The sequence below is a fragment of the Acinonyx jubatus genome, chromosome E4 (genome assembly GCF_027475565.1).
Source record: "Acinonyx jubatus isolate Ajub_Pintada_27869175 chromosome E4, VMU_Ajub_asm_v1.0, whole genome shotgun sequence".
NCBI lineage: Eukaryota > Metazoa > Chordata > Mammalia > Carnivora > Felidae > Acinonyx > Acinonyx jubatus.
Window position 1 is genome coordinate 30,033,057 of NC_069395.1, and position 26,204 is coordinate 30,059,260.

At 38.1% G+C, this 26,204-nt stretch overlaps 1 long non-coding RNA gene across 2 annotated transcripts in view; it reads left to right on the plus strand.

Annotated features, from left to right (window-relative positions):
• The window catches only part of LOC113603871 (uncharacterized), a 309,663-nt gene that overhangs the window by 4,717 nt on the left and 278,742 nt on the right, over nt 1–26,204 (plus strand). The gene's annotated exons all lie outside the window — the stretch shown is intronic.

A 26,204-nucleotide genomic window follows, 5' to 3' on the forward strand; every position in this document is an offset into this window, starting at 1 on the left:
TTTGAAAAGTAAAGCATTTGTGTGGATTTTTTTTTTTATGTTGATTTTGATTAAAGTCAAAGTGTTTGTTGCTAGAAATTCTGGAAGCAAGTAATAGTAGAAACATCAGTAACAAAATTTCTCTTTATTTCTTTTTATTTTTTTAATGTTTATTTATTTTTGAGAGAGAGAGAGACAGAGAGAGAGAGAGCGAGCATGCAAGCACGGGAGGGACAGAATCTGAAGCAGGCTCCAGGCTCTGAGCTGTAAGCACAGACCCCAATGCTGGGCTCAAATTCATGAACCATGAGATCATGACCTGAGCCAAGGTCGGATGCTTAACCAACTGAGCCACCCAGGCACCCTGGCAACAAAATTTCTTGAAGTTAGACTTGTTTCATTGTGGGTATTTTTAATAAAAGTGAAGCCATTTTGTGTATGAAAACTTAGTCATGTAGCCAAGCATCTTAATGTTCTGAGTAGGCCCATCAATCTAAATCATATGTTGGCCCAACATGGAAATGGTTGGAAGTGGGAAGAAGAGGTTGAAATCTTGGAGCCCTGGTCCTGGAAGTGCCTGGTGATCAAGCACCATGGGTTTTCACTGGGTAATTTATACTCATGTGAATCATGAACATATTAATTTGCTAAGAGTTCATTAATCTCCCTGATCATTATGGGGTTTGACATGCCACAAGCCTGAGAAAAGTATAATGTATGCCTTAAAGGTCCTAGGAAACATCCTTGAGAACCTGCTGTTGATGAAAAATGCCATTCAATTACTTTATCTTCTTTGCTTAAGATGGCAGGACTTTCTGAAGCACCACATGGACACCTAACAATGCCCATCAGAAGCATATGAAAAGATAAACTGCATGAGAATAGTGCAGAACATCTAGAGAGAGGAGATTGTAGAAAGTTGTTTACTCACAGCATGGATTTAAGAGTAGTTACAAAGATTGGAGGGGAGGTTTGTTAAAGTGGTTCACAGCAGGCGCTTTACACATATTAACTATGATTATTACAGCTGAAGAGTTGTCTGCACTTATATTATTCTGAATGGAAAAAGGGGGATGGACTAGATCAGTAGTGTCCAAAGCTGACTGATCATCACAATTTCCTGAGTGCTTCCTAAGGTCCTAGATTTCCAGGTTGCCGCACTGGACATTCTTATTTAAAAGATCTTTTCTATAAACCTCTGCGACTGATTCTGGTGGCCAGCTAAATTTAGAAACCACTAGATTAGGAGATTTCTACATTTTCTCTCCGCTGCACATTCCAGAATTTAAATTTGGAATATTGAGAAGGTTTTGGTTTTGATACTTAATTGCTCAAGCTCATGCAAATTGGCACTAACCAAGGTCAAGTGATCTTATCAAGGAATCTGTGATACTGTTAGAGCTAGTTACTCTCAGGGCAAATTGGCTTTAATATAGGCCTCAGCTATTGCAATGCTTTAATAGGTCTCATAGCCATTGTAATACTTCAGGGAATCCAAGACCTGTGATGCCTATGGCTATACCTCAACCCTTAGTCTGATGTCCACATTCTCATGTCTTCATTACCAAGTTTATCCCGTGGTATGAACAGAAATAAGGGAATGCCATCCAAAGAACCTGCTGTCACATTTTTCTGCTGCCACATACAGTTTATGCCCAAATGCAGGTATATATCATTCCCAGATATGTACCCCCTGTAGCCCCATGTATTTTCCTCCTGGACAAAGAACACGTATCAGAATGCATGTGACTAAGAATAATTCATTAAGGCATAACCATATAGTCATTATATATATGAATGCACACATCTATGTATTAATATGTCCATTTGAAACAAATTTAACAATTATTTGTAAATGATTACCTGACAGATGCCTCCTAACTAGAAGAGATACACATTTATGTCCAGATATGGTTGAGAGTTGCCAACATAAAGATTCCTAATGCCCAAGAAAGACACATGTTTTAGTACAGTGATTATCTTCTGCTGTAAGTCGAACTGTTGGGGTCCTCTTTGCTCTCAGACTAGGTGTTGCCTGCCTTCTGCTCTACTTTGGGTTGGATTCTGGGCAGCCTCTTGCTAGGACATTTGTTGTCTTACCAGAGTAGGAGAGTTTGTGGTTTGTGGGAGACTTGTGGTTTTTGAGGAAGTTGGGATATTTAGCACATGGTAATTTAGGAATCATTCAGTTTTCTGAGTATACATTTTCTAGGAACTTGAACTGAATTGAACCGGGAACCCAAACCTGGGGCTGGCTAACCAACTTCAATTTCTGAAGCAATAAATTAATTGGTTAACCACAAACCAATGGAGAAATGTTTTAGTTTTAACCCAGTCAACCTATTCAAACCAGAACCAACCATGAGTATTTTTCTAAAACCACGCAACCATAACACTAGAATGTTTTCAAATCAAGTCTAAATTAAATTTGGTTTGAGCTCCTGACTTCAACTTGTATAGTTGCAATGCTTTTTGTAACATTCTACATGCTTAGCATTGGTGGTAATTTGATATATGATGGAATCTTGTATTTGAAGATCACAGACATGTTGTCAGTTTAGAAATATCCCTTTAAATATATTATAATTACAGTATAAGGTAGAAAATACTGTCATAGACTAGATTAACTGAAGGTTTGTTGAAGGTGTAGTGATAAGTCAGAGGAAGAGGTGGATAGAATCTAGGCAACCTATTTAGATGTTTGTTGCATTGATCATTGAGCCAAGTTGCCAACAATTATATAAAGTTTCTTTTGTAGTATTCAATAAAGAAGGACATAATAGATCCATCCTCTTGTTCTTATACTACCTGCTGTCTTGTACTACTGAGGCTAAGACAATTTAAATTTATTGATGAATATAATTTTTTGAAGCTTGGTTAAAAGCTTCATTCTTATAGGCAGAGACCCTAAGGCTCTGAGAGGGTCATATGGCTGTAAATGGATGAGCCAAGTTACATTTTTTTCAAGCTTATTTATTTTGAGAGAGAGAGAGAGAGAGATTGAGAATCCTAAGCAGGCTCTGCACTGTCAGAACAGAGCCTGATGCAGGGCTAGAACTCATGACCCATGAGATCATGACCTGAGCTGAAACCAAGAGTCAGACACTTAACCAACTGAGCCACCCAGGTGCTCCCAAAGAGCTAAGCTTTAAACACAGCTCCCTTTTGATTCATAGTCCAAAGTATTAACTGCCATACTATATGCCCTCTGTCTTGAGACATTGTCCTATTGTTGCCTGTTTATTTTCATGTTTCCTTCTATTTTGATGGAATTAGCTAAAGACCAAGCTGATTGCTTTTATGCTTTGGCAACACCATGCCGAATTAAGTTTTTTAGTTCCATTTGCTTTTCAGGAAAAGCTCTTTTCAAGAGCCATGTGTGTATAACTGAGTGAGAGAGAACCAGTGGCCTGGTGCATCCCTTCCTTCTCAGTGGGTTGCTGCACAGAAAGGGAGCCTGAGCATTACAAGGCCCTGCACAACTTTTTGCTATGAGTGCTGTCTCAGGCTGCTTTTCTAAACTCAAGTAAAACTGATGCAGCAAAAAGCCAACTAGTGAACAAAACCTACAAAACAGACCCAGCTCCGGTTTGACATCTGCTCTGAAATGAACCTCTTAAGTCCCTTATTCCCATTAGAAGATTGTTTTAAAACATATTCCCAAGGAGATGAATTTGATTCTTTATCTCTTCAGGTTTCTTTGGCCTTCTATTACTTTAACTGCAGCCTTACAATTTCTGAAGTATGTCTGCAGTGAAGCCAGGCAGAGCACATTAACAGACCCAGCATGCCACGGCTAAGTAATCCAGTAAAAGTATTCTTGTTGTGCAGTGCATGCATTCATAGGACCATTTTAGTTATTGCTATAATTAGTTCCGACTCAAGTATTCCACAGAGAATGAGGTTTCTAGATTGAAAGTGGTTGGATGCAGGTTAGCAGTGGGGATGTAGGATGCAGATGGCAGACAGAGCCTGAAGGAGAGATGGGAAATATATCTATATGCCTCAATTTGTAGCATTTCTGATTTTTATATGGACATTAAACTTGGTCAAGCTGAAGTGCCATTTGCTTTAAGAGAGGATAATGTACACTAATCCCTATGAATTCTAAAAAATAGACTGAAGCTGGAAGTGGCAGCCTATGAGAGCTTATCATGACATGTACATTACAGAATGCCTATACTATAAGGCTTACAGATAGGAAAAGAATAAGCATATTTTGCCTGTAGAGTTTTAGGTACAATTATTTTCAACCTTGACTGATCATATAAGTTATATCTGGATGAGACCCAATAGATCATGTAGTCTTCCCTAAATTGCAAGTATGACAATTTTTATTAATGAGTCAGCAGAATATTTACTATGGGCCAGGGACTATGCTAGGAATTAGGAGTGGTAACATAAATAGTACAACAGTATTCCCCTCCCTCAGGGAATTCGTAGTATAGTGGAGGAGACAGAAGTCTAAATAGTTTTTCAAAACAATGTGGTAAATGGCATTTGGCATTTATCTGAACTCCCCTGGGAGCTCAGAGGGGGCACTCGTGATGGCTAGGGCAGGGTTCTGAAAGCTTGGGGAAGGTGTCAGAGAGAACAGGCTTCTTGGGCTGACGTGAATGACAAGGATGCCGGAGAATCTCTAGGCCAAGAGGGTGTGTGGTGTGGATGGTAGTCTAGGCAGCTTGGTTCTCATGTCCAAAGATTTGGTAGTGTCAAAAGGTACATTGCATTTAGGGAAGTCAGATGTTCCCTAAGGCTTGAGCTTCAGAGGGAACTAGCAGGAGTTGACATTGAATAAGAAGCGAAGTCATGAAAGGATGTGACATGAAATTTCGTGATGTGGGCTTCCTTATGTATACAGTGGCAGAACATATATGCAGTTTTGGATTTTAAAGAGAAGAGTGGCATTTGGGTTTGTCATTTTCTGGAAAAAGTGCAAAAGATGGACTGTTAACTCTAGAGAATATTTTTGGGGAGACTATAAAGAGAGGTATGAATTAAGGCAGTGAGAATGGAGAAGAGGGAACTTATCTGGGGGACATAAAGGAGTAGAATTGCAGTATTGACAGGGGATAAAGGAGCAGAAAAGTAGAGGAAAAATGTCAGATGTATGGCATGGAAAACTGATGGGATGGTGATGCCATTAGTTGGGGGAAAAGATATAGTTTTGAGGGAGTTTAGATATGAACATATTATGGAGTTTAAGATTTTTATGGGATGTTCAGGTGGGAATATCTACTTGTGAATTGCAAGTGTATTTCTGGATTTGAAATGAGATGTCTATGCTAGAGATGTGGATTTGGGAGTTAATCAGCCTATTAACTTGAAGCCGTGGGAATACATGCCACCCAGTGACAGTTCATTGAATAAGAGGAAAGGAGGCACTTCTGGTCCTGAAAATATGGCAGACCAGAAAACATAAGAACTCACCCCCTGCAAACTCATACAAATCTAATATACATGCAGCGACTCTCACTAAAGCAGAGCCACACTCAGAAAGTAGTGGGTATTTCCAGGGGTCAGAAATGAAAAAGGAGCAGAAAGCTTCCTTCACTATCTCTCAATTATGATTCCCTCAAAATTACCATAATGGTGAAAGAGTAAGCTGAGGTGGTGCCCGCCTAATGGAATGCAGTGGAGGTTTTGTGCTTTCAATAACCTAGAGGATTGGGTTGTAACACATGTGGTCAAGAGATGAAGCTTTTGTCCCTAGTGGAGTAGGACTTTAAAACTCAAACCCATTTGGGATCCCTGAATGGATGTATGCACTTCAAGTGGTGAATTAGGGAAAAAATGCCCACTGGCACAGAAAGAAGGCCTGTAAACTGTTTTACCTGGGTTTTGAGGTAGAAAGAAAAAGTCTCATGTAGTGATTTTTAAATAAAAATTTGTATCAATATGGGTTTGGGGTTCAAAAAAATTTTAAATCACATTGAGGTATAATTTACAGACTGTAAATTTCAGTCTTTTAAAGTTAAAGGTTTGATGAGTTTTTACAAATGTGTATAGTTATGTAATCTCCAAAATAATCAAGATATAGTATATTTGATGTACCTCAAAACTTCATAGGAATTTCAAAAAAAAAGAGCCGTCGAAAGGAAAAGTCATTGGACACAAAAAAACTAGGATTATACTCCACAGACCTTTGAATAATGAAACAATCTTGAAGAAACAATAAATGAGACTTTTTGGAAAGACTAAATTCATAAGATTATTAAAAATATAGAGAAAAATATGACACTTTGAGAAAAGAGCAGATAGATTGGAAAAGAAAAAAATAACTTCTAGAGATGAAAAATAGAAAAGAATAGAAAACTCAGTAGATGGGTTAAATAACAGATTATCCATAGCTGAAGACAAAATTAGTGAATTAGAAGATATTTTTTGAGAAAAAAATCCAGAAAACAGTTTAGAGAAATTATATACATTATATATGTATATACATATGTAATATATAACATATAAAATATATACATGTATAATGTTTAATAAATAATACTACACAATTATGTAACATATATAATAATAAAATATATAATGTATATTATATATTTCATTTCCCTAATCAGAGAAAATCTATGTAATTTATATATGTATACATACATATGTACATATACACATATAACTATGACTGATTTAGGAAATATAAAAATAAGTTAATAAAAAATACTCAATAAACAGTGCTAAAATAGGAGGGATATTACAATTAAAGTGTTTTTAGGTTCTTATATTGTTCAGGAGGAGAATAGAACTGTTGCTTAATTTTACATTTTATTAAGCCAAATATGAATATTAAATAATATGAATATTAAAAAGAAAATGTAACCTGATTTCTGCTTGTGGTAATTATAGACATTCTTGTGGTAGAAAGCAATCTTCTGCTCAGCTCATTAGAAAAACTTGTTTAATAGGGGCACCTGGGTGGCTCAGTCATTTAAGAAAAACGATTAAATATTTAAATTTTTTTTTCAACGTTTATTTATTTTTGGGACAGAGAGAGACAGAGCATGAACAGGAGAGGGGCAGAGAGAGAGGGAGACACAGAATCAGAAACAGGCTCCAGGCTCTGAGCAGTCAGCACAGAGCCTGACACGGGGCTCGAACTCACGGACCGCGAGATCGTGACCTGGCTGAAGTCGGACGCTTAACCGACTGTGCCCCCCAGGCACCCCAAAAACGATTAAATATTTAAAAAGCTGTTTGAAGGCCTTTGAGATCTATCAAGGTAGCAAGGAATTGTGATATATATATTATATTATATATATAATATAGTATAATATAATATAATATAATATATATGTAATTATATGTTATATATATATATATATATATATATATATATATATATATAGTTTTATATATATTACATACACACATATATAAACAACATCCTTGAAAATTGCACCCACCAGTTAGGAAAAAATAAAAAGCAGAACTGCCAGATGCTGGGAGTGTATCTAGTATAACCACTTTGGAGAGAAATTTGGCAGTGTTATATTAATGCAGAGATCTTCAACCTTGTATATACCTAAGAGTAGCGGCTCTCACAATGTGATCTGGGACCTTTGGTCACCCCTGAGATCCTTTAGGGGTTTTGGAAGGTCAAAGCTTTTTAATAAAGTATGTATGTATGTATGTATGTATGTATGTATGTATTTATTGTACATGTGTGCAAGTGGGGGAGGAGCAGAGGGAGAGGGAGAGAAAAAATCTTAAGCAGGTTCCACACCTTGCAAGCATGGAGTGTAGGGCTCGAACTCACAACCCAAGAGTTGTAGTCTCTTCAGACTGAGACAGCCAGGTGCCCTGCATTGTTAATATTTAAGTTTCAACTTCTGATATGACAAATATTTATAGATATAATCTACATAAACAAAAGTTCCTTGGGGTCCTCAGGGATTTTTAAGAGTGTAAAGCTGTCCTGATTACAAAAAGTTTGAAAATCTTCAAGAAAGTCTCATGTGCACCAAGAAAAAGGAATGCTTACTGCAGTGTTATTTACAGTTGTAAAAAGCTGGGAACAGCCTAAATGTCTACTAGTAGGAGAAAAGATAAATTGTTTTAGGTGTCTAAAAATAATGTTGAAAATTTGAATGAAAAGAACAAGTTGTAGAAGGATAAAATTGTAGAAATACGTACAGCTTATACTATAAAGTTTTTTTTTTTTAGACTTTAATACCTGCTGCCATCACACGTGCACAGCCTTCCACATTATCAACATAGCCCACAGAATGGTACATTTGGTACAGTTGAACTTACATTGATACATTGTAATCACTCAAAGTCCATAGTTTACATTAAGGCTAACTCTTGGTGTTGTTCATTTTATGGATTTGGACAAATGTATAATGACATTTATCCCCCATTATAGTATCATACAGAGTATTTTTTTAAAGTTTATTTTTGAGAGAAGTGGGGGGAGGGGCAGAGAGAGATGGGGAGAGAGAGAATCCCAAGCAGGCTCTGTGCTGCCAGCGCAAAGCCCTACTCAGGGCTCGATGTCACAAACTGTGAGATCACGACCTGAGCTGAAATCAAGAGTCAGATGCTCAACCGATTGAGCCACCCAGATGCCCCCAAATTATTTTAAAATTATAAAAGAGTCAGTGAGAAAACCCTTGGAATCCAACATTGAAAGTTTGGTCAGAAAAACCAAATAGAGATTCTTAGAAAGAAAGGTCAGGAAATATAAAAACCAGGAAAACCCAGCCCCAAGTACTATAAGGTGAGGGACAGCATCATAATCAGATGCTGCTGAATGGCGAGGTAATGTCAGGGCTAGATATAGGAGAGGAAAAGCATGTGATTAAAATGGATCATGATTAGAAATTTGGGGAGCAGTAAGGCTGGAGAACAGGGCATTAGCTTGTTGAGGGTGCAGGTTAGATGGTTATTAATGGTCTAGAAAGTGTGGGTAAGGGAGATTAGTAGGGGGTGAGTAGAAGGACTGAAATCTCCATGGGGTAGAGGAACATGTGGGAGGGCAGTAAGCAATCAGGTGAGGTGGAGGGAGAAGGTGTAATGCAATTTGGAATATTTCATATAGGAGCAGTTCCCAGTGCCCACAGACTCCTGGTTTGGCACTGGGAGTTTGTTGTTACGAAGGGAGAGGCCACCATGTTTGGGAAATCAAGGAACTGTGGTTTTTCTGTTAATCTAGGGACAGCATGGGCTAGTGGTTTAAAGTGCAGCCCAGTGGTCATGCTGCCTGAGTTTCCCTCTCAGTTCTACTACTTAGTTGCTTGCTGTGTGATCTTGGCCAAGAGTCAGTAAGAGTGTCTAAGCTTCCATTTTCTCACCTGTAAAATGGGGTTAATTGTAGCACATGTCTCATGGGATCAGTGGGAGGATTAAACAAGATAATTCATGAAAGCACTTGCACAGTATTTAGCACATAGAAGGTGCTAAAAAATACCAGGTAGTTCTTTTCCAATTTTTAAGCTTCCATATAATTGTTGAAGTTGCCCAGAATAACATAAGAGATGAGAGAAAAAATGTGAATTGGGTGCCACAGTCATCAATGACTTTTGGGTCATGGTTTTGAAACAGGTGTTTGAAATTGACAAGGAAATGGAGACACTGGTAATAAATAAGGAGGCATGAACTTCAGGGGAAGAGGGTTTTGTAGATAAAAGTGCTAGAAGAACAGTCTGAAAATAGCAGTAAGGGGCTAAGAGAATACAGACTTCTCATTGTCTCCTACCATAGAGATATAAATTCTGGTGAGGGAGAAAGAGAGTGAGGGATTGACAGAGAGATTGGGACATGGGTGCAAATATGAGAGTACATACAAAGTTGTAAATACAGAATTGATGAGGATGAGTCCAAAACGGCCTGGGTGAGTGGAAAGGCTAGCATTTGGAGTCTTGTCTGCAGAGAACATAATGTGTAACCTTGATGGCATTAGGAAGTACTTGAGAGGTCATGACAGTTATTTTCGTGCTTACCTATAAATACTAGCGACTTTCAAACTCATGCATTTATTGAGATTACAATGTCAGAAACGGTGCTCAATGCTAGGGATACAAAAAGGTCTAGGGGCAGAGAGAGGTGTATAACTATATAATGCCATGTGAGGAGGACGGGGAACTAATTTATGAATTGAAGTTGGGAAAGCTTCACTGAGGAGGTGGCATATTTTTTTTTTTTAGCAGAGTCAGTTCTTTTTTTAACATTAATTTATTTTTGAGAGACAGAGACAGACAGAACACAAGCAGGGGAGGGGTAGAGAGAGGGAGACAACCGAATCTGAAGCAGGCTCCAGGTTCTGAACTGTCAGCACAGAGCCAGAAGCGGGGCTCAAACTCACTAACTGCGAGATCATGACTTGAGCCGAAGTCAGAAGCTTAACTGACTGAGCCACCCTGGCACCCCTGAGGAGATGACATTTTAAACCGGGTTTTGACAGATGGTAAAGAGATACGCACAAGAAAATATGTCATGAAGGAGAAGGTAGACTAAAGAATCTGAACAAGAGAGAATAGTAAAAGAACATTTACTCATTTATTTTTTTAAAGTTTTATTTATTTATTTTCAGGGGTGCCTGGGTGGCTCAGTCGGTTAAACGTCCGACTTCGGCTCATGCCATGATCTCGTGGTTTGTCAGTTCAAGCCCTGCATTGGGCTCTGTGCTGACAGCTCAAGAGCCTGGAGCCTGTTTCAGATTCTGTGTCTCCCTCTCTCTCTGCTCCTCCCCCACTTGTGCTCTGTCTCTCTCTTCTATCAAAAATAAATAAATCTAAAAAAAAAAGAAATTCAAGTTTTATTTATTTATTTTGAGAGAGAGAGAGAGAATCTGTGAATGTGGGAGGGGCAGAGAGCGAGGGAGAGAGAGAATCTTAAGGAGGCTCTGCACTGTCAGCATAGAGCCTGATGCAGGACTTGAACCCACATGAACCCATGTGAGATCATGACTTGAGCTGAAATCCGACTCTTAACTGACAGCCATGCAGACACCCCAAAATCAGAATATTTAAAATTAGGGGCACCTGGGTGGCTCAGTCAGTTAAGCATCTGACTTCAGCTCAAGCCATGATTTTGCATTTTGTGGGTTCAAGCCCCACGTCAGCCTTTGTGCTGACAGCTCAGAGCCTGGAGCCTACTTGGGATTCTGTGCCTCCCTCTCTCTCTCTGTCCCTCCCCTGCTTGTGCTCTGTCTCTCTCTCTCTCTCTCTAAAATAAATAAACATTAGAAAAAAAATTGAAACAAAAAGAATATTTAAAAGTAGAACATAATCATTGACAAATTTTTAAAAAATTTTATCTAAGCTTTTAAAAACTAGTGATAAAATGATTACTTTGATAAAAAATTGATATGCGACAAGATAAATATGAGCTTGGAATTCTCTATAGATCCTTTTTTGGCCTTTACTGAACGCCAGTTTAACAAAGCTGCCTTTGAAATCGTATACCAGGAACTTCCTTTTCAAGAAACATGTGGGCATCTTGCCCGTCTCCCATGTGACTTAGACTACTCTGCTACTACTACTTAGCAATTACTTTTGTTCCAGATTGTGCATATGTTTAAGATGAGTAACTAAAAATTCTAGACCACTAATGCATTGGCTTTGAAAATAATTTTCCCCTATTTTCAGAACCAAGCCTGCTTTCAGTGTACAATCTGGATTGGAACTTAGATGAGTTTGGGATAAGCAGATAATCAATCACAGCCAGATAATAGACATCAGTGATATTGCTTTGCAAGGTATATGCTCTGATTTATGTCGGTGGATTGTTGTTTATGATACCTTTAAAATATTTGTGATGGAATAAGGCTTTTATAACCAAGCAGCAAAGACAAAGGCATTGTTTTATTTATTTATTTATTTATTTATTTATTTATTTATTTATACAACCCATTTATCCTTATACTGATTAAATTTGAATGTTTGGTGTGGCCATCAGTAACTGTACTTTATATAATTTATATAAATGAATGGTTCTCACACGATGAGCATACTAACCACTTGGCAATACAGACTTCAGTTGTTGGTTCCAAAACTCATTTTCAGTTTGTCATTTAAAAGTTGCTTTTAGGGGGCACTTGGGTGGCTCAGTCGGTTAAGAGTCCAGCTCTTGGTTTCAGCTCAGGTCATGATCTCACAGTTTGTGGGTGCTAGCCCTATGCAGTGTGCTGACAGTGCAGAGCCTGCTTGGGATTCTCTCTCTCTCTCTCTCTCTCTCTCTCTCTCTGTCTCTCTGACCCTCCCCAACTTGGTGTCTCTCTCTCAAAATAAATTAAAAAACATTAAAAACATGAAAAAAAACCACTTGCTTTAAAAAATAAATAAAACTTGCATTATCAGTCTAAACCTGGAGGGTTAAAAGTATTATTTTACTTGCGGTCTACTAATTTTCAAGAGTGAGAGAGACATTTTCAAGTATCTCCAAACATGTTTCTTCCATTTAGCTGCTTTGCTGGGCAAGCCAAGTCAATGTGGAAATAAATATTTCTACTGAAAAACTTAACCAGTAGTGGTGCTTGCAGCAACTTATTCCTGTCCTCCAACTTTGTTTTCCCTTTTTAGCTCTCGTCCATGTTGGTGCCTGATTTCACATCACTTGTACTTCCATTGTCTGCGAATGCCCTCTTTTCCCGATACCGAACTTGCTGTTGTCTCTTCTTCTGCACCTCTTTGTCATCCCTATCATGTGGCAGGGCCTACCGGTCTGTACTCTGGATCACATCGCCTCCACCTGCCAGGAACCTCACACTGTTAATCATTTCTGCTTTCTTTTTATTTGTTTACTTTTAAAGTGTTCTGCTGTTTGACTGAATCAGTTGAATTTGAGAAAATTTGAAAACCTACCAGATCAGTCAGTGATACTTTTGCCATCTATGATGGATAACATATAGGATCTAAATAAAGTATTGCTTCTTTTTTCTCAAGCATCATCTTTCTCTCAGATTCTCCCCATCAATTTTTAATCATGCTTAAGTACATCCAATTAAAAACAAACAAACAAACCCTCACTCGATCCCTCATTTCCCTCTGTGCCCCTGCCTTATCAGTCATCTTTCTTTTACAGCACATTCACCTTCAAGACTTGAAAAAGTTGTCTATTCTGGCAGTGTCCGTTTCCTGACCTTCTTCTTGCCAGCCTGCTCCTACTTCTTGTCATCTCTTCTCTGTTCCTTTATGGGCTGCCTTCCTCCATGCAGTTACTAAGTGCTGGGCTATATTGAGGCGCTCTCCTAGACTTCTTTTCTTCCTACTCTACACTGTCTTTAGCCCTACTGGAACAGCAACTGACTGTTCTGTAGAGAAAAAAATCCAATACTGTTGCCAGAATAAGGAAAGTGGATACCAGAAGCAGATATTGGGAAAGCAAAAAATAAACAAGAGAACAAAACAAAAACCAAATCAGAAGTCTACCATAATGGGTATGCTATTATTTATACTCTATTGTCAAACTTATCATTCCTGTTCTTTCTCAGCCATCCTATACCCAACCGTTTTGTGACCATGTCCCACCATTTATTACTTCTGTGCTTTTGAACTAATGCACATTTGGAATTTTTGTTTTTCCCCCCAAATCTGCTAAATGAAATCCTACCCACTACCTTAGACTCAGAAGCTATCTTTCTAGAAACCCTAAATTAAGCTTTTCCCTGTTTGTGTTCCCATTACTGTTTACTTCTTTGCTTGGGCACTTACATATTCTAATTTGTAGTATAGTTATTATAGTCCAGTTCTCTGCTAGTGTGTAAACTTAAGCTCTGTGAGGACAAGGCTATACCTTGTTTATCTTTTTATCCCTCATAGGATCTAATATGTGGCCAAGTTCATGGTAAGTGCTAAGTAATTTTTTGTTGGTTTGATGATCATTGTCTATTCTTAGTAAGTCATAAGCGGGCATATTGAAACTTCAAAGCATTAAAAAATGACAATTAAAGAAGGAAAAGATGAAGTTTTATTTTTTATGCTCAGGTACTTAAATAATTAAGTCAATCAGAAATAGCCATAAATTTTAGACTCCCAAGAGCTATGATGTTATAACAAGAGCCCCTTATGTTTCCTATTGTTACATAGAGAAGATATCCTAATACTAAATATTGTGAGTTTTTCTCCAGTCTGGTTTTATCTCTGATAAGTGACCTGCCCTTTGGTTGTTTGTGTTGGTCAGACATGATCCTCATGTCCTAAACAGATGCAAACAATTTTGGAATAACCTCTTTAAACAACCAAGTTCTTGGAAAATAGAATTGCCACTGTGATAATTTGGAAAGAATACTGATGACCTTCAGCTTCAAAACAATGCAATTGCAGCATCTTTCATGTATTATTTATGAGAACACGCATTCTATAAGTCACATGGGGAGGGGAATGGCCCATGTTTATACACTAGAGGCGGTTGCACTTTCCCAAGGATGGGTTGGGAGAACATCATTGCTCATATCTTTTTCTAAACACTGTGTAGGTCTGAGGTGAATGTGACCTTAGTTTTTCCTTCTCCAAGACAGTTCTGCTTATAGGATTCTAGAATAATAATTTCAGCGAAAGTGACTTTTAATCTGAATGTAAGACCCTGACAAACATTGGTGCTTCACATTGGGCTTACTCAGCATTGCATCACACAGAAAACTGTTTCTCTGACAATAGCAATGGGGAAGGAATTGATGGAGATAGATGTCAGGGATACTTTGAAGGGTAAGTAAAATGGCCTCTGTTAGTGGTCCCTCAACTCTTTGTGTTGAGTATATCAATTTCCACACAGCCGTGGATTTTTTCTTCAGACCTATCCTGTCTAGGTCGTCTGTCTAGAAATACAGCATTGTAATTTTTGAATCACCTAGCTCCTACAATCTTTAAGCTTATTTCCTATAAACATTATACCTTCTGCCAAGAGCAGAGTAAGTCCATAATATATCATATTTAAAGAACAGAATACCATAAGATCAATTATATTCTGGTTAGTTAAAATGATGTCTAGGAAAGGCAGTTTTTCATCCTCAATTTATTGTAATGTTTTTTGTCTTAAGGATAACTGAAGCTTATCGCTGTCTTTGCTGCCTACATCTTGTTCTTTCTTTTTTTCTTTTTTTTTTAAACATTTATTTATTTTTGAGACAGAGCATGAACAGGGGAGGGTCAGAGAAAGAGGGAGACACAGAATCTGAAACAGGCTCCAGGCTCTGAGCTGTCAGCACAGAGCCCGGCACGGGGCTTGAACCCACGGACCGTGAGATCATGACCTGAGCTGAAGTCGGACGCTTAACTGACTGAGCCACCCAGGCGCCCCTTTTTATTCTTTATCAACATGCATTTCTGTGATGATTGAGCCTGAAACAGACTTAAACAGAAATGATTCTTCCTATTTCAAAATTATGCTTTTAAAGGTGTAGAGTACTTTGAGAAGTGTATTGCACAAAAATACAGATGTGCAAAAATAACACTTTAGGACACAATTGTTTTTCAGAGAGAATCTTTGCTTTACTAAATTACCCTGACTTCATTTAAAAAGAGGCCTCCTAGTGTTCTCTGCTCAAATAATTACTTGCTAGAAAGCCTGGCTAGAAGAGGATTTTTAGGTTATTCTTTACCAATAGGGTTACCAGGTAAAATACACAATGCCCAGTTAAATTTACATTTAGGATAAGCAACAAATAATTTTTTAGTATAATATGTCCCAAATATTACATGGACATATTTATACTAAACAAAGTATTATTTGTTTTTCTGAAATTCAAATTTAAGTGGGTGTCTTGTATTTTTACTTGCTAAGTTTTGCAAACTTACCAGGGTAGAAGAAAATCTTGAAGTATTGATTAAACATTTTTTCACAAAATTTCAACTCGTAAACAATTGTTCTTTGGGTAACATTTCTCTTTTTTGCATTTAAGTTGATCTGCGTTAGATAATACCTGCAAAAGTTCTTTGTGAACTGAAAATATAGTCTATATGTTTTAAGAACACAGCAGCATTCAAGAGTCTAACAGGGCGTGACAACAAACTAACAACTATCTGCACCTCCCAGCAAAAACAAAAATCCCAGGGTGTTGCTTCACCTTCGAATTCTTTCCTCCAAGTCTTGCTGTGATTAATGCAACACGGTTGAAACTGGTTAAACAATTATTCAAATTGTCTAATAAAAGGAAATACTCAAAATGACTACAGGGAGGCTGTCCAGCTCCCACATTTCCAGATGAGAAGTGAAAAATCAGTATTTTGAAATCTCTAGCTAAGTAATATTCCTTCGGCCAGTTTTTGAAATCATTGATAGATTTTTTTTTCACTTTTTAATTTTTCAACACAGATACAGTCTACTGTCTTTTGGACCACTCGCTTTGTAAACCGTGCAATTGATATTAAAGAAAACAGTAGTACACTGTAATAATGTTGTGTGATGACACATGGCAACTACACTCACCAATCCCTGTTGTACACCTGCAACAGTATAACATTGTATGTCAACTTCAATTAAAAAAATTGGGGGACGCCTTCATGGCTCAGTCGGTTAAATATCTGACTCTTGATTTCAGCTCAGGGTTGTGAGTTTAAGCCCTGCATTGGGCTCCATGCTGGGTGTGGAGGCTGCTTAAAAAAATTAGAAGAAAAAAAAGCGTTAGCAGAAAGCAAGCTCCATTCCTGAGGATTGATTAATAAACATACAACTTGAGACCCTAAGATTTGAGAAAATTATAAGGATCCTGTTTAAAGACTATTAAAAAATATAATCTTTTTTTCTGTAGAGAGCAGAGGTACTTTTTTCTAATAATAGGAAAACTAGACTTGAATCAAGGTGGCCTAGATGCATATATTTTGGAAGAGCCTTATAAATCAGTTGAGAACCAGTCGTGATTAAATGGTATTTCACCCAAATAAATGTTGTCAGTGTTTGGCAACATGTAGATTAACAAACTCTGGCATGTAAAAGTTTCTGAGAGCTATGAATATAAGACCCAGCGTAGCTTGTCTACAGTTAGGAATTTGCCCCAAGTTATGAACCATTCCCCAACTTTTCTAACACACTTTAGGATTTAGGAAATCCCGGGGCTCAGGTGGAGAGAATCCTCCCTCAGCCCCTCAGGTCGTCAGCTTATAGCCTGAGGCATAGGTTTCATTAGAGCACATCATTATCATAGCTTGCATAGCTACAGATGCAAATGACAGTAATTAATCCATTGTATTTTCAAAGAAATGGTTTAGGAGGAGCCTTGAGCCTTTCACTAAGGCTCAGGACTGAGTGACCACCTTGCGGTTATGACCTCTGACAGACTTCTCTGAGGTCTCCTTCACGTGCACGTTGGAAACCAAGAAAGATGAAGCACACGGCTAATGAATTTAACAGCCTCATTAGGTAACTCTGCCTACCCTTAATAGTTCACAGAAATGCTCTCGGCATTTTAAAACACGCATTAATGGAGAAAGCTTTGGGGATTTCAGGCAACTGCTTCAACGCATTTGCCTTTCTGTTTCCCAGATGCCTTCCTACTAACAGCTTAGCTCTTGGGCCAGCTCGTAGCTGCCTGCTTGTCAGGTCCTATCTGTGTTTGGGGCGCTCTACAGGACTGCTGAAGGAGGCAGTCATTTTAAATGGCTCCAAATGAAGTCAGTTATTGCCTATTATTTATTTACTTGATCTTGGAGTCACAAGAAATTATATAAGCCAAGATCTGAGGCTTCTCTGTTCACTTTGGCCTGGGCTTTCATTCTCTGAGTTTAGGTGGAGATGTTTCATTTATTGTGAGCTGAATTTTAAGGTCCTTTCTTGAAGGAGGTCTGTTTATTCTGGATCCACATGGTCCTTGTTCGTTGTGCAAAGCTGCTTCCAATACAGTCAAATTTCTGTCTGTGGAACATTTTCCATATTGGACCATTCTGAACCCCTCTTTGGGATATCTCAACCCTTGTGGTTGGTACAATGTATATGTGTCTGCAGTATGGTTTTTCTTTCTCATTCTTCTGGGATGCATATTAGATACTGTGTATTAGATAAGCAGGTGCTACATTAATTTAGACAATACCTAAAAGACCAAAAAGAATTAGATGAGAATGCATTGTTTAGGAATTAGAAGAAAGAAGAATTTATTCCGTAAATCTCAGGACTTCTCTTTCATTTCCAAATAGCTTCGAGAGAAGGGTGTGTCTTTCTCTGGAATGTTCTGATGAAGGCATCCATATTCTATCAAATGTGCCTTATTTGTGTATTTTCTGCTATTCTTATATTCAGTTAGTATCTGTAAATCAGTACTTCCTAACCTTTTTCATTGTAATGACACACACAGAAAAATGATATTTGTATTGTGCAGTAGAATGAACCGAAGGGGATTTGAGTTGTCTATATGAAGCCTGGGGAGAAATTCATTTTTTTTTTTTTTAAATTCAAATGTTTATTTATTTTTGAGAGAGAGCGAGTACGTAGGGGAGGGGCAGAGAGAGAGGGAGACAGAATCCGAAGCAGGCTCCAGACTCTGAGCTGTCAGCACAGAGCCTGATGCAGGGCTTGAACTCAAAAGCCATGAGATCATGACCTGAGCTGAAGTTGGATACTTACCCCACTGAGCCACCCAGGCACCCCCCCCCCCCACTTTTTTGTTATTAAATGGTTATGAGAAGAGAAGAACTTACAAAGAACTTACTTATAAATAAAATATTAAAAAAATTAATAACCTTAAACTTGCTTTCTTGTCCATAAAGTTTTATTATCAGGTGTTACAGTTGAAATATAATTTCTGATTAAGACTTTTTAAATAATAGTCTCTTCATATTTAAGGTCAAGTTTGACAATAGAACTTCCTGCAATTATATGATGAAAATTTTAAACGGTTAAAAATATTTATAACACTTGAATTATATTGGAAATAACATTTTTTCCTTCTGCTTAGAAATGTAATTAATGTTTATTTCTTAGGATAATGTGATTTCTGTAAAACCTTTCCTATCAGATATTTTAACATAATAATAAAGTTACATATTGCAGAATGCACTTGCATTGTTAGGGCAGTCAGTAGCAATGAATGTATCTGATACATATAATGACAAGAAATTTAAGCTGTAAAAAACAGTGTCTGCCAAGAGCCACCATTTAACCTTCTGATACGGGGCTCATGGAGCTGCTGGAGAAGTTTATATAAAAGATTCCTAAAGTGCATTCCTGCCCATGGTATGAAGGCGGTAGGTGGTGGTGAGGCTGACAGGGCTCCTGGCAGGCCCTGGGAAGGAAGCAGCTTGAGTCTTTGTCACCATGCATGCTGGACACATCTGTCCATTGGTACTGATGTGTTCTAAGTGACCACTCTAAAAAGTCAAACACATTCTGCAAAATAGCTTTATTATTATTTTGAAATAATCTAGGGAGCTGGCTCCTAAAAATCAATATCCAGGCAGTGGAATACCCTTTTGGCCAGGCTTAGAGAGTGGCGAAGCAGCAAGTGCCAGATAACAGTCATTTTGCTTGTCCCCTGCAGGCACTTCTGAGATGTGTCAACCTCTGCTCACACTCCTTCAGTCCTCTGAGGGTCCTCAGGGGAGGCTGTTTATGGATGGAGGTGACTGGCTTGGGGAGAAGTTAGTCTAGGACAAGTTGCCCTGTATTTTGAGGGGATTTGTATCACTCAGCATATCCATAATCTATTCACTATGTACCAGTATATTTTGGCACCTTGATTAGCAAGCTGTACTGTGGATATTGTTTTAAAAGGATATCTCTGTATCCCATTCCCTATGCCATGTATATGCCTAACTAGGATGCTCCAAAAACTGGTTGAGCCTAACTATGACCAGGAGACTGTGAATTCTGAACTTACAGCAAAGTTCTGCCGAAAGAGACCTTCCTCAGCTGCCTCACACAAAGCCATAGGTGGTTATGGCTGGGAAATGTCCAACATGGTACCCAACCATCACCAGCTGAATTGTGAAAGATGGCATTTCTTCAGACAGACAGACTTCTTTAGGGTGTATCAGCCTGTAGACGCTGTTCCTGTTGGTGGAAGGAGAAGGCAGAGGTGGAGAAATATGCTTTGAGGACATGTGTATATACTTCCTGACACTTGAGGTACAAAATTAACTGTTGAAAGGTTGAAACATTTCTGTGCTTCCTTAGACAGCACATATACTAAAAAAAGAAGTTGAAACATTTCTTCTCTTATTCAGGGATTAACTTTCCATCTATGCTTTTTACTCCTTTCCTTTTAACGACTTATAAGACCTCATTTATCTCTTCTCCACCCTGTGTTCTGAGCTGTATCTCCTTCTCTGATTTCTTCTTTTCAACCTGTCGGTGTTTTGCTTTGTTTTTATTTTGTTTTTCCTTCATAACAACTCTCTTGTCCTTCCTCTGGCTGCAGTTCAATTTTCCCATTCTCTTCTATGAATGTCTCTGAAGTACAATACATTTCAGTTCATTTCCCAAACACTTGAATTTGACTTCTGCTTTAACTGTTGCACTGAACTGATCTCAGTATGGTTCCTGTTGACCTTCATATTGTTAAATGCAATATGCATTTCCCAGCTCTTAGGGATCTCTTTGCCACATATGCTGCTGTTAATCATTCCTTTGAGAGATTAAAGAGGTTCAAGAATTCTTTGGCACTCCTCCCATCAAGAGATGTTTAACTGCCATGAAAGCTAGTGGTTCTTATGCAAAACAGACAAAGTATATGGCAGTTTATGTTTATTTTCTACAGAATTAATCTGTGACTAGAACTTTTCATCTGTAACTCAGAAAAAAAATAATTGATGCCTAGAACTACTAATGATAATGTATTGATAGGAAATATTAGATCTACAGTAATTTTGTATCTAAAATAGCATTCACAAATGTTAGTAGTTTATTATTTGTATTAAGTTCTTTGCAGCCCACCTCTCAGGTGGTTTCAGTACAGTCAGTGATGACACCATGGTTGAGAACAGTGGCTCTAACCTAACACTGTAATGAACTGTAACCCGTAGAGCTACTGCAAAGAGATTTTAATTCTCTGACAGTTAGGTCAATGATTATGGACCTTGAAATAGTTCTTGAATGTCCAATACATTTTGCTACCTAGCTTCCAATATCAATCACTTTTATTTCTCTTGGGAACCCTCTGGCTGAAGTTCAAGGCCTTTTTCCAATGCCAAAATCCAAAATCTTCATTTTATCAGCTTTGAATGTATTTTTAAAATGTCAGAATGCATTATGACAACTTTGTTATGGGATAAAGCCAGAAACATCCTTCCACTGTCTTCGAATACTCAGAAGATATGACGTGTGAAAGAATATCAGAGATGCTTCTCTGGAAACCTTAGTGTCATGCTAGGACCTGCCAGAAATTTGCACTGTAGTCTTTATAGCATAGGATCTTATATTTGCTTCCATAAAGTGAGAGAGTTTCCAGCAGGGAGTTCATTCTTTCCTCCTTGTGCGAGTTTATTCCAAGGCATCAGACCACAGATCAGAGGCAAAGGATCAGAGGCATCATTAAAACTAGTGACCACCTTCTGTGAACAGCGTGTATTATTTTTTTAATTAGAACTCAGGTTATTTATTTATTTATTTATTTTTAATGTTTATTTATTTTTGAGAGAGAGAGAGACAGAGTGCGAGTGGGGAAGGGGCAGAGAAAGGGGAAGACACAGAATCTTTTGCAGGCTCCAGGCTCTGATCTGTCAGCACAGAGCCTGAACCCACAAACTGTAAGATCAAGACCTGAGCCGAAGTTGGATGCTTGACCACCTGAGCCTCCCAGGTGCCCTGTCAGGTTCTGAACTTAAAAAAATGAATGATATAGTCGCAGTCTTGAAGTCTAGATGGGGAAAAATATGAATAGGTGATAATACAGTGTAAAAAAATTCTGTAATTGAAGCACCATGTAACAGGTCACCAACTCTGCTTAAAGAAGTCTTCCTAGAAAGGGGAAACTTTTAGGTGGGCCTTGAAGAACGAGCTGGAGTTTATGAAGTGAAGAAGAAGCCTAACAATCTTTCAGTCAGACAGAACAACATGTGACAAAGCTTTTGGGAGTAAGAAGCTTGGGAGAAATGCGAATTGTTCTGTACAACTAAATTAAAAGGAGTATGTGACTGTTTTGTCTGGAGTCCCACTGACATTTTATTTCTGAGATACTATGGTATCTCCTTCTATTTACTTCTTTCTGAAGAGTTAAATAAACAGGGATCCAAGACAGGCTCTGCACCTAGTAGCTTTTCGTACTATTGTAGAGTGGGTTAGGATGGATGTCTAGGATATTTATAGATGATACCTTTAAAGCACTCACAGTATATTGATTAAGACAAATGAGAAGCATTCTGTATCTGTTTACTTGTGGTGGGGGTAGGGAGGGACCTGAAACTTTGAGAGCAGTGAATGATTTCTTTAGGAGGGTTTAGATTATAACTTAGGACTCCTGACTTCCAGGGAAGTCCTTGGTTCATACCTGCACACCACCCAAGATCTCCAGACATTGGTTTCCACAGTTTCCACGTTCATCACCACCTTATGGGAAAGTACATAAAGAGGGCGACTATCTCTGCCAAACTGAGATCTTTTTAATTCTGGAAAGAGTGACCACTTGGAATCGTTGTTTACCACCCACTGAGAAAGGAAATACTTCATAATTCAGCAATAGGTATCTACTGAGCTTTGTCCCATACTCAGTACAATCTAAAGGGAATTAGAGATTAAAGGTTCAGCATCCAATGCCAATGTGTGGGGTCCCCTCCTCCCAACACCATGGAATTCTCTGATACTAGCTGAGTGTCCTACAATTCAACTCAATTCTTACACTACCCGAAGATAGTGACAGATTCCACACATTAAGGGTTCAGTTCTATAAGACTGCCACGCCTCCCCAGTCCACACTCCACCTGCCACCTGGGCTTCTGACCTACTTGCCAGGTATAGCTTGGAGGTTTCAATGACCCTTTCCTTGGGTTTGATTAATTTGCTAGAGAGGCTCACGGAACTCAGAGAAACATTTTACTTACTTACCAGTTTTTACTGACTTTACTTACCAGTTTGTGATAAAAGGATAGAACTCAGGAACAGCCAAATGGAAGAGACACATGGGGCAATGTAGGAGGAAAGAGGACAGATCTTTCATGCCTTTTCCCAGACCTCCTTGTGTTTACCAACCTGGAAGCTCTCTGAACCCAGCCCTTTTGGGTTTTTATGGAGGTTTTACTACATAGAGATGATAGATTAAATCATTGGCCATTGGTGATTGAACTCGGTCTCCAGCCCCTCTCCCTTTCCAGGAGGTCCTGTGGTGGGACCAAAAGTTTCAACTCTCTAATCACATGATTGGCTCCAAGAGCAACCAGCCTCCATCCTTAGTTTACCTAGTGGCTTTCTAAAGTCACCTCATTAACATAATAAAAGACACCTTTGTGCTCTTATCACTTAGGGAAACAAGTGTTTTAGAAGCTCTGTCCCAGAAACCAGGGCAAAGAACAAATACATACTTTTTATTATAAATTACAACATCACAGATACCTAGAAGGCATGTTCTTTACTCTTTTGGAGTTCACAATCAAGGTGACAATATAACCCAATTGGAGCTTGATTACGTAGAGTTGGCTCTAAGAGCACAGGAATTCTACTTTGTTTTCCTGAATGATCTCATCCATTTCCATTAGCATTAGCTTAAATTTGCTGTGCACCTTGAAGACTTCCAAAACTTCTTTCCTTTTCTTTTTATTATTATTTTTTAATGTTTATTTATTTTTGAGAGAGAGAGAAAGAGCACAGTCAAGGGAGGGGTAGAGAGAAGGAGACACAGAATCTGAAGTGGGCTCCAGGCTCCAAGCTGTCAGCACAGAGCCTGACTTGGGGCTCAAATTCACGAACCCGTGAAATCATAACCTGAGCTGAAGTCGGACGCTTAACCGACTGAGCTGCCGAGGCACCCCCAAAACTTTTTTCTGAATCAGAATTTCCATCTGGTTCCAGGACATCTTTACTAAGGTGTATCAGAGGCCCTTCAAATTCAACAGATTAAAAATCAGATTAATCTGTTTTCTTATAAGCCCATTCTAGGTGTTCTTCTCATATTTATACATTAGTTAATGATATTATTTCCACCTGGCAATCAAGGCAGATACCTGGGGGTCATATTTAATTTCTCCCTTTCCCTCACACCTCAATATCCAACCTGTCACTAAGTCATGTTCATTTAATCCTCAAAATAATCCATTTTTTCTTGTAGTTAGTGAAAATGTAACATTCTACAATTCATACTGTGCCAAAAATTTATAGTTGGTATGCTTGGGTAGTAATGGGTGGTGGTGTTGGAGCATCCATTTAACAATATATTTTGCCTCAGTTTCATCCAGGTTCTATTGTAGGTTAACTTAGCCTTTTAAGATTTCTTTCTTCCCCCGATTTCTTCTTAAGAGGGCATCTGGGTGGAGGAAAGCTGACTTATTTAACACAATGTGAGAAGTGTGTGTGTGCGTGTCTGGGGAGCAGTGGGGTATGTGTGTGCAGGAGGTGAGATCCACTTGCTGTCATCTGATTTCCAGCTGAGATATCGTGTCTCTCTCTGGGTATTAACCTCTGTTTTCACTAACAAGTCTTACCTGGTCTTTGATGGTGTTAGCATCCACTGTTGCTAACTGTAAGCTCCACCATTACCTTCCAGTCTTGAGGTACCTGCTCTTTGTGGCTTCTACATTCTGACCCCAGGTCCCTGCCATTTCAGGGGTCCTCTCAGCATGCCCTTGCCACCATGGCAGGTTGGAATTTATGGATCTTTTGTATACTAGCCTATGTGCTAAGTCTATCTTGCAGATCACCTTTCCCTGCCATAGCCATTTCTGTATCTCTACCATTAGATCTGATGTTCTCAGATCCAGTCATATTTATCTGAATTTTCTAAACATCCCTTTGAGTTTTCACAGCATCGTTCCACCTCTGGAAGATGAAGGGCCTTCTCTTTTTACCAGTGTCTGTATGATCAGGTTGTGTCTTTCTCCATATGAAGGTAGCATTTGACATCCTTTCCCTGGGGCCATAGGATGAGAGGAGTATGAGCAAATATGATTTATAGAGGAAATAAAGACTATTATTTACTATTTTCTAAATAGTATTCTTACTATGCAAAGAGTCATTCATACATATCCCTATACATTTTATTAAAACAAAATTATACCATACATATTTTTCTGAAATTTCTCTTTTAACCTAATAATATATTTTGGATCATTTTCTGTGTTTACATATTCAGATAAACCTTATTCTTTTTAGTAGGCACATAGTATTCTATTTTATGACTATCATAATTTGTTTATTGGTGGACATTTAGTTTGTGTTCTATTTTTGATTTTTATGAACGTTTCTGCAATAGATATCGTTGCACTTTGTGCCACAAAAATTTTAGCTTCTGTATTTCCTTTATAAGTGTGGTGTTTTTTATCCTGCCTAAAAAAATGTTTTTCTATTCCAAGACCAAAAATGTATTTCTTTTCTGTCTTTAAATATTTAATGCATTTGGATTTTATTTTTTACATGTCCTGTGATGTAGGCAGCCTTGCTATTTTCCATATATTTTAGAACTATGTATTTTTAAAAGAAAACCAATTTTTTTTCACAGAAAAACATTTGGGTAGAATTGTTTCCATGGGGAAAAATTTAGATTGAGGGATGTTCTAATTGACCTCAATTTCACACTCAACATTTCAGTTCCAGTTCTTTTGTCTCAGTCTACAATTGCCAAATGTCCTAAACCTGTCTTTGGAATAAGATGGATATAAATTTCCAGCTCCTCTGCTTGCAGTTAGGTTGTTAATTATTCAAATACTCAATCTCAGTTCACAGATCTTCACCATGAACATAAAGATGCACAAGCAATGTTAGGTCTACTTAAAATCCTTGTAGAGCCCTGAAGTGAACTCCAAGAGTTAGAATTTGTGCATCTCTGTCATCATATTAAAATATTTTCAATGATACGTTTGTAATAAACTATAAAAACAGAAAGTCTGCATTTTAATGATATTTGTATGTCCTGCTATTTTGCTAAAAAGAGCATTTGTTTCTTTTTTATCTAACTACCAATATATATTTTTTGAAGAAACTGGGAAACATGAGACATGTACAGAGAAGAATATAATTCACTGGCACCTAGAGAAAGTCATGCCTAACGTGTTGGCCTATTTTTTTTCTCATGTTGTACCTGTATAATGCACCCATGGTTTCTGTACATCGAGAGTGAAGGAACACTAAATTCATCTTGGCCAAATGCTGAGAGATTGACTATGAAGATCAATATTCAGTGGAACTGAGACCAAAGGCAAATGTAACCATCA